The 8,353-nt window shown below is 40.2% G+C and overlaps 1 non-coding gene across 1 annotated transcript; it reads left to right on the plus strand.

Moving 5' to 3' along the window:
* Positions 1–4,444: 4,444 nt before the first annotated feature.
* Positions 4,445–4,582, plus strand: LOC114816622. The gene has a single exon (XR_003764424.1). It is a non-coding gene; the product is annotated as a small nucleolar RNA SNORA7 (small nucleolar RNA).
* The last annotated feature ends 3,771 nt before the right edge of the window (positions 4,583–8,353 follow it).

The raw sequence follows: 8,353 nt of genomic DNA on the forward strand, positions 1-8,353 counted from the left end.
CTGTTTATTGTTACATTGTACTCTCCCAAGGGCTTAGTTTGGTGCTCTGCACAAAGTAAACGCTCAATAAATAGGATTGAATGAATGAATGAATGAACACAACATGCTCCAAAGTATAACTCCAGGGAGCCCCCATTCAAAGTCCCTGAAAGTCACAATAGGGACATTCCCATAACACTGAGCAGATGTGATTCCAGATCTCCTGGGCTGTTTCTCTCCTGGCCTTTTCATCCCTGTCACTGATTATGAAAGGGCTCTGTCATTACAGCCTTAGTGAGCCTGATTATCTGATTGGTCAGAGTCATCCATGAGAAGGTCAGAGACTTAGGCACAACCCAGGATAAGAATACTTACTTTTCCAGCTGTACATCCTATCCAGATGCCTGCCTTTTCAAGGGTCAAGGCCAGCTAATCTTGGTATGGGACTAAGTGGTTCCTCCTCATCAAGGGTCAAGACCTGCTCATCTAAGGATGGGACTAAGCTATTCCTCTGGGCCCATTCAGCCAAGAAGCTTCCAAATACCTCAGGGGAGGAAGTGAGCATGGGCAGCCATATCTACCTACAGTAAGCTTACAGTTTAAGGGGGAGGCAGACATTAATATAAATAAATAAATTCTGGATATCACTCCTAATCAATTACCAAGTACTTACTGTGTAGAGAGCACCATGTTTGGAAGATTGCAAGTCAGTGGTGTTGGAAGACACAATCCCTGCCCTCGGGGAACTTATATTTTTCACAAAAGAATAATGTTACAACTAAAGTTACAGTATCATGTTGACACTAATATTAGAAGTAAAGTACTTACTGAACACACCCTGGGTACAGTGCATTTTGAAAAGTTGATAAAAAAGCATGAGACACAATCTAACAGATTAATCCCACACAGAATACTTAGAAACAAAATCAATAATTGTTTTATTATTTATTACTTATGTAAACACAAGAAATGAGTAAAGGTTAAAACTAATTCAAGAAAGATAGAGGTGGATGTTAGGTTGATATGATTTGGATTTCTGGATATTAATCTTGAAAGTCATTTTAGTGGGCAGGGATTTTAGGAAGGCTTGTTCATGGTGTGAACAACAGAATGCTGTTAGAGAAGGGAGAGAGTTCTAGGTTGAGAAGATAATGCTATTCTCTCTCAACCTAGAAGTGAGGAGGCTGAAAAGTTTAGAATGAGGTAAAGGGAGATGTGTGTTAAGTAACGTTTCAAGAAGATAATCCTTACAGCAGCATTTACTGTAGACTGGATATGGGCAAGGCTGGAGACAGGGAGACCATTGAGAAGGCTGATACAATAATCTAATCTGGATCTTGGACTAAGGTGTTACCATTTTGAGAGGGAGAAAAATGGATAAACCCAGGAAATTGTATTCAGGAAGAAACATTAGACTTTAGCAGTAGATTGACTATGATAAATCAAAGCGATTAAAGAGTTGAGTTAAGTTATAGGTGTGTTGAGTTGGAGGAGCCAGGGAGATGGCCAAAATGGAGATGTTACAAAGAGAAGAATAGATCTGATAATATAATTTAATAAGAGGTCCAACCTGGAGAGGTAGACCCTATAGTTTTGATAGATAAAAATCACTTTCTTCTACTTTGGTCCCTCCTTCACTCCTATCTTCGATCTCTCACATTTCATTAATCAGTCACCCCCTTATATTCACATCCAATGGTTTCTACTCCAGCCTCATCCACTTTGACCTCTTGGCTGCTTTTGTCAGTGTGGACTATCCCCTCTTTCCTAAAATGTTGTCAAAATTTATTTTTTCTGATAATGCAATCCTGGGTCTTTTCCTACTTCTCTGTCCATTTCTTCTCGTTTCATTTGCTGGCTCTTCTTCTGCCTCCACTCGAATCCCAGCTCTGCCACTTGTCAGCTGTGTGACGGTGGGCAAGTCACTTAACTTCTCTGTCCCTCAGTTACCTCATCTGTAAAATGGGGATTAACTGTGAGCCTCATGTGGGAGAACCTGATTACCCTGTATCTACCCCAGTGCTTAGAACAGTGTTCTGCACATAGTAAGCACTTAACAAATGCCAACATTATTATTATTATTATTAAGGTGGTATCCAACAAAACTCTGTTCTGAGGCTTTTACTCATCTTGCTTTACTCCTCAGGGAGCTAATCCATCCACATGAGCTCAGCTACCACCTCTATGTGGATGGCTCCCAAATCTCTCTCTCTAACTCTGTCTTTTCATGTGACAAGCAGTCTCACATCTAATCTTGCCTAATAATAAAAATTATTATTATTATTGCTGTTATTGTAGTGGTATTTCTTAAGCCCATTCTATGTGTCAAGCACTGTATTAAGCACTGGAATCTCATCCTGTCTTATGCTGTCGAGTTGTCTCCAACCCATAGCAACTCCATGGACACATCTCTCCCAGAACGCTCCACCTCCATCTGCAATCATTCTGGTAGTGGATCCTTAAAGTTTCCTTAGTAAAAATACGGAGGTGATTTACCATTGCCTATTTCCATGGAGTAAACTTGCGTCTCAGTCCTTGACTCTCTCCCATGCTGCTGCTGCCCAACATAGGTGAGTTTTGACTGGTAGCAGATTGGCTTCCACGCGCTAGCCACTGCCCAAGGTAGGAATGGAATGGATATGCCTCTGCTTGATGCCCCCACCCATAGTTGAGACTGATAGTGTTTGGGAAACTCCTCAGGTGGGACCCTGCAAGTGGAAGCACTGGAGTAGATACAAGATAGTCAGGTCAGACACAATCTCTCTAAGATCCGTATGGGGAGGAATTGGGCCTACCAACTCTATTGCATTGTATTGTTTCTGTTCTGCACTTAGTAAATGCTAGATAAATACCACTGATTTATTGATAATTTATAAGAGCTAAAATAGAGAACTCTTTACAGTAATCTAATGAAATCTTTCTGTAGGTGGGGGCCTTCCAGATCCAAGATGGAATCTTTTATATGAATATTTGTTCTGTGACTCTGCTGTTAATTTTTTCACTGGCACTCATCTGGGCATTGGGAAGCCTAGTGCCAGTTCTGATTCTGCCAGATGGGGCTCTGGCATAAGTGGTGAAGCTTTCTGACTGAAGAACCTCTTGGGGCATTCCAAAAGGTGGACCATCCTAGAAGCAACCAATAGGTTACTCAGTAGTATTTACTGAGTACTTTACTGAGTAGTGCAGGATATCCCCCCAATACTAAGCACTTATGAAGATATGATAGGCAGTAGCCATGCTTCCTACCCTTAGTGAGTTTCTAATCTATCAGGAAGGCAGACCCTAAAATATATTACAGATAGGAAGCAATAGAAATTCAAAATAGGTACATTAGTACTTACAGTGTTTTGTTGTTATAGATGAGAAGAAAGTGGTGAAGACAGGAAAATGAAGGTAATAATCAGGCAAATCCTCTAAATTAGAGAAGTCCTCCCTCATTAAAAACACTTTCATAATGTGGGAGCTAAAATCCACAGTGGCTACTCAATCAGAGCTCTGCCAGATCACAATTGCATGTGCTACAAGGTGGCATAGACACAGTGTGACCACGTGGATAGGGCACAGTCCTAAGAGTTAGAAAGACCTGGGATCTAATCCTGACTCTACCACTTGTCTTCTGTGTGACCTTGGGCAAGTCACTTCATATCTCTGTGCCTTGGTTACCTCATCTGTAAAATGGTGATTAAGCCTGTAAGACCCAAGTGGGACATGGACCTTGTCCAACCTGAATAGCTTGTATCTAACCCAGTACTTATTGCAATGCCTGATGCATAGGAAGCAACTTAACAAATACCATTAAAAAAACAACAAACCAGTAAGCATAACTAGGCTTTAGTCACAGTAAGTGAGAACGGATCCTGTAAGTAAAATACCTTTACAGGTGCTTCATAAGATGCTGCACCTCTGCCCATCTGCACTCTCAATTAGCAAGTAGGAGTTGGTGCTGATGGCACAGGAAACATTACCAATAATCAATTCCTCCTTGCAGGTTCTCATTCATCCTGCATGGGAAACTCTATTGCAATGATATAGGCCACTGAGAGTTGAAAAATAGGATTTAACTTCTAACAGAATCTTAATAATAGAAATGAACACCCCGTGGAAGCATTACTCTGGGGGAAAGTAGAAATTGAAAACATTTTCATCCCAATGGATAATGAAATGAATGTCTAAGCCATGTCTCCTTAATATTTATTGTGTGATTTAAACATATGGGTTGCATTTTTTAGCAGATGACTCGAATTAACTAAGCTTTTGCCATCTGTTGCTTGGTCCTTCAAACTGCCTTTTCTGTAAATCTCACATGAGGTTAGCACATTGTGGAAGGACTTTAGAAGATAAATGGATAAGAACAGAAAGAAGAAAGAAAAAAAAGAATGATATAAAGTAGTTAACTCACTAGTTGATTAAATCTCTCAGCTTTATATATCCTACACCTTTTTTTCCTTTGGGACTTATGAATTTTCCCCTCTCAGGTTCACACCTGGAGAGTTTCCAGTACTCTACTAATCTCAAGTACAGGAGGGAGAGGCAAGCAGAAGCCTACCCATTCCATTCCTAGCTTGGGCAGTGGCTAGCGAGTGGAAGCCAACCTGCTACAAATCAAAACTCACCTGTGCTGGGCAGCAGCAGCCTGGGTGAAAGTCGAGGGCAGAGACGTACGTTAACTAAGCAGAAGGAGGCATTGGTAAACTGCTTCCATATTTTTAGCAAGGAAAATCTATGTATACACTACCAGAATGATTGCAGATGGAGGTGGGACATTCTGGGAGAGATGCGCCCCTGGTGCAGCTATGTGTGGGAGATAACTTGATGACATGACAAGACTTATGAATTTAGACTTAATGAGCCAAACTTTCTCAATCCATTAATGGTACTTCTTGAGTGTTTACTATAGAGTATCTCATCTAATTTCTTTTCTTTCTCCTCCATCTTAAAATTTATGCTTAAGAAGTTGAAATCAACCCTCTTCACTGGGGGGGGGGGGAAATATCTCAGCTCTTAAATCATTAGTGCTTTACCATTGAACAGCTTCCGGCAAACAGATGCCATTCCAGGCACACAGAATCCATTAATCGACAGTATTTGAGCAAAGATTACTGCAAAGTAGACAGGCCTGAAAGCCAAAAGACTGTGTTCTCGTCTCATCTCTGCACGGGCCTGTGGTGCACTTGTAATGTTTCAGTCCCCTCATCTGTAACAAGGTGATAAAATATATATTTCCTTCCTTAAACTCTGAACTCCATGTAGAATAGGGACTGGATCCAAACTGATATTTTTGTATCTATGCCAGCCTCTAGCAATTCTTGTATCTACCCCAGAATCTAGCACTCTATGGGCATATAGTAAGCATTTATAAATACCATAATCATTATTGAGCATTTACTAAAGGCAGAGAACTGCAGAGAGCACTTGGGAGAGTGCTAGACTGTAAGTTCCTTGTGGGCAGGGACTGTGTCTGTTATGTTGTATATACTCTCCCAAGTATTTAGATACTAAACATGATCTCCTGATTGACTGAGAGTAAGATAAGGATAGAAGAACCCAGAAGACAAGCAGGGTTGCCATATTTTGACTATCCAGAAACTCTATAATGCAATGCTATTCATCCTGCTACTGTTCTGGCTCTGTCTAACCCTGTGCACTTAAGGTGATTTAAAATGGCTCCAGCTAGCCACTAGTTTCCTAGAGTGTTATGTCTAGATTGATGTTTTGGCGGCCCTAATACCAAACATAGAATGGTGCATCCTTCATGAAAATAATTATTTTTTCAAAACCTTTATTTTGTATTTACTTTGGTCTTTGGTTCTCTGTGCACTTCCAGGATGCTATGGAATCTTTTGTTTCTCATTTGAAAGGAAGGAAACATTCTTAAATAGAGAATGCTATTGCCTCAAAGCACGTCAAGTCCATGATGAAATTCTATTAGTTCATCACTTTCTTTTTAAGATCTCTCTACTAATACAAGTAATGACCCTGTTGAATTATAGCTGACTGACACAAAAAAGTATAATTCTCATGGGTGAAAATAAAAAGATAGCCTAAAATGAAGCATAAAGAATTTTGCTATGTATGTCAGTATTCCGAGATCTAGATTTAGTTCATTTAAGAACACATAACTGTTTTTCAAAAAGCCATTGACATTCACAACCTGGCAGAGATGTGTGTTCCTCATATAAAGTGAGAAAAACTGAGAAGAATACAGATATTACCAACAACTTGCACATTCTTAGAGGAAAGTTGCCATTTAAAGTTAGAAGCATACATATGAATAATTCACATATACATATTATACACAACTCCTCAACTTTCCCCTGAAATCCTCTACTCTCTCCTAACTTTTCCACATCAGCCAATAGCACCATCATCCTCCCCATTCCAGAAGCCCCCAACCTTGTTGTCATTCTTGACTCTGCTATCGTCCTACTCACACATTAGGTTTACTACCAGTTCCTTCTGGTTATACCTTCTTATCTTCCAGATCCATCCATCCTTTTACACTCAAAATCATTATTATTATTATTTATAGCTTACTATGGGCTAAACAGTGTTCTAAACCCTGGAGTAGATACAAGAAAATCAGGTCAGACATATTCCTTGTCCCACAAAGGGTTCACAGTCTGAGCGGGAAGGAAACTTTCCACCTCCCTGGTGCAAAGCTCTGATGTTATCCTGGCTACCCAATAACATTATCCTCCTCACTGGTCTCCCAGCCTTCAGCCTCTCCTCCATCCAAGCTAAACTACACATTGCAGCATGGATCATTTTCCTCAGCATTCTTTGGCTCACATCTCTCCTTGACTCAAAACCCTCCATTGGCTTCTTATGACTCTCTGCATCACACAGAAACTTCTCAGAATTGCCTTCAGGGTTCTCTAGCATCTCTCTCCATGTTATCTATCTGTCCTCATTACTGAACACTTCCCCAATATGTCGTTTCTATCTGTCCTCATTACTGAACACTTCCCCAAAATGTCATTTTGATTCCTCACAAGCTGATCTTCTAGTTGTGCTTCATTAAAAACTCTCTTGGCTCTAACCTCCCACTCATGCTCCTCCCTAAATTAGAACTCCCTCCTTTCCCAATCAATCAGCAGTATTTCTAGAGTACTTACTGTATGCAGAATACTTTAAGTTCTTGAGAGAGCACCATACACTTGAGTTGGCAGACACATTCCTTGCCAACCTTGAGTTAACAGTCTAGAGGGGAGGCAGACATTGAAATAAATTATGGATTCCACAAAAGAGCTGTGGAATTAAGAGAAGGGTAAGTATCAAGTGCTTAAAGAGCACTTTAGGTAGGTCACACAGGTAGGAGAGGGAGTAGGGGAAATGAGGGCTTAATTGGGAAAGCTTCTTAGATTAGATGTGATTTCAATAAGGTTTTGAAGAAGGAGAGAGGGGCAGTCTGTTATATATGAGGGTGGAGGGAGTACCAGGTCAGAGGGAGGATGTGGGCAAGGAACTGTGGTGAGATAGATGAGATTGAGGTATAGTAAGTAGGTTAGTATTGGAAGAACAAAGCATGCAAGATGGTTTTAGTAAAAATTCAATGATATAAGATTGAGCGACTGAGTGCTTAAAGCCATTGGTAATGAGTTTCTGTTTGATATGGAGGTTGATGGGCAACCACTGGAGGTTTTAGAGGGTTGGGAAGATATGATAAACCCTTTTTTGGATAAATGATCAGGACAACATAGGAGTCTGGGAGGTCAGCAAGGAGCAGGTGTAGCTGTCAAGGCAAAATATATGTCCTTGGCTAAACATAGTAGTGGTTTGGATTGAGAAGAAAAGACAGACTTTGACAGTGTTGTGAAAGTAAATTCTTCAAGATTTGTAGACAGAATATGTAGGTTGAATGATAAAGATGAGTCAAGGACAATGCCAAAATTATGGCCATGTGAGACAGGAAGAACACTGTTGCAGTCTACATTCCAAACCTTCCTAAAATCTCAGCACCTCTAACAAACTTTCCTGATAACTTCCAAGCAGCCCACCATATCATCTTTTCAACCAAGTCTTCCACCTATAAACCTTTGTATTCTACCCCTTAGCACTTATATATGTATGAATGACTTCTTCTAGACTGTAAGCTCGTTGTGGGCAGGGAATATGTCTATCACCTCTGTCATATTGTACTCTCCCACGCACTTAATACAGTGCTCAGCAAACCATAAGCACTCAATGAATGATTGATTGTATAACTCTTGTTACTATTTTGATGGTTTCTCCCTTGTGCCTTGGAAATATCTCATTTTTTTATTCCATACTTCCCAAACATCTAGTACATATAGTTCATATAGAGTGCTGTGTATATATAGTGCACTGAATCAAGTGGATGGAAGATAAATGCTACAATTACTACTATAAAATA

Source organism: Ornithorhynchus anatinus, chromosome 1 (assembly GCF_004115215.2).
Source record: "Ornithorhynchus anatinus isolate Pmale09 chromosome 1, mOrnAna1.pri.v4, whole genome shotgun sequence".
Classification (NCBI taxonomy): domain Eukaryota; kingdom Metazoa; phylum Chordata; class Mammalia; order Monotremata; family Ornithorhynchidae; genus Ornithorhynchus; species Ornithorhynchus anatinus.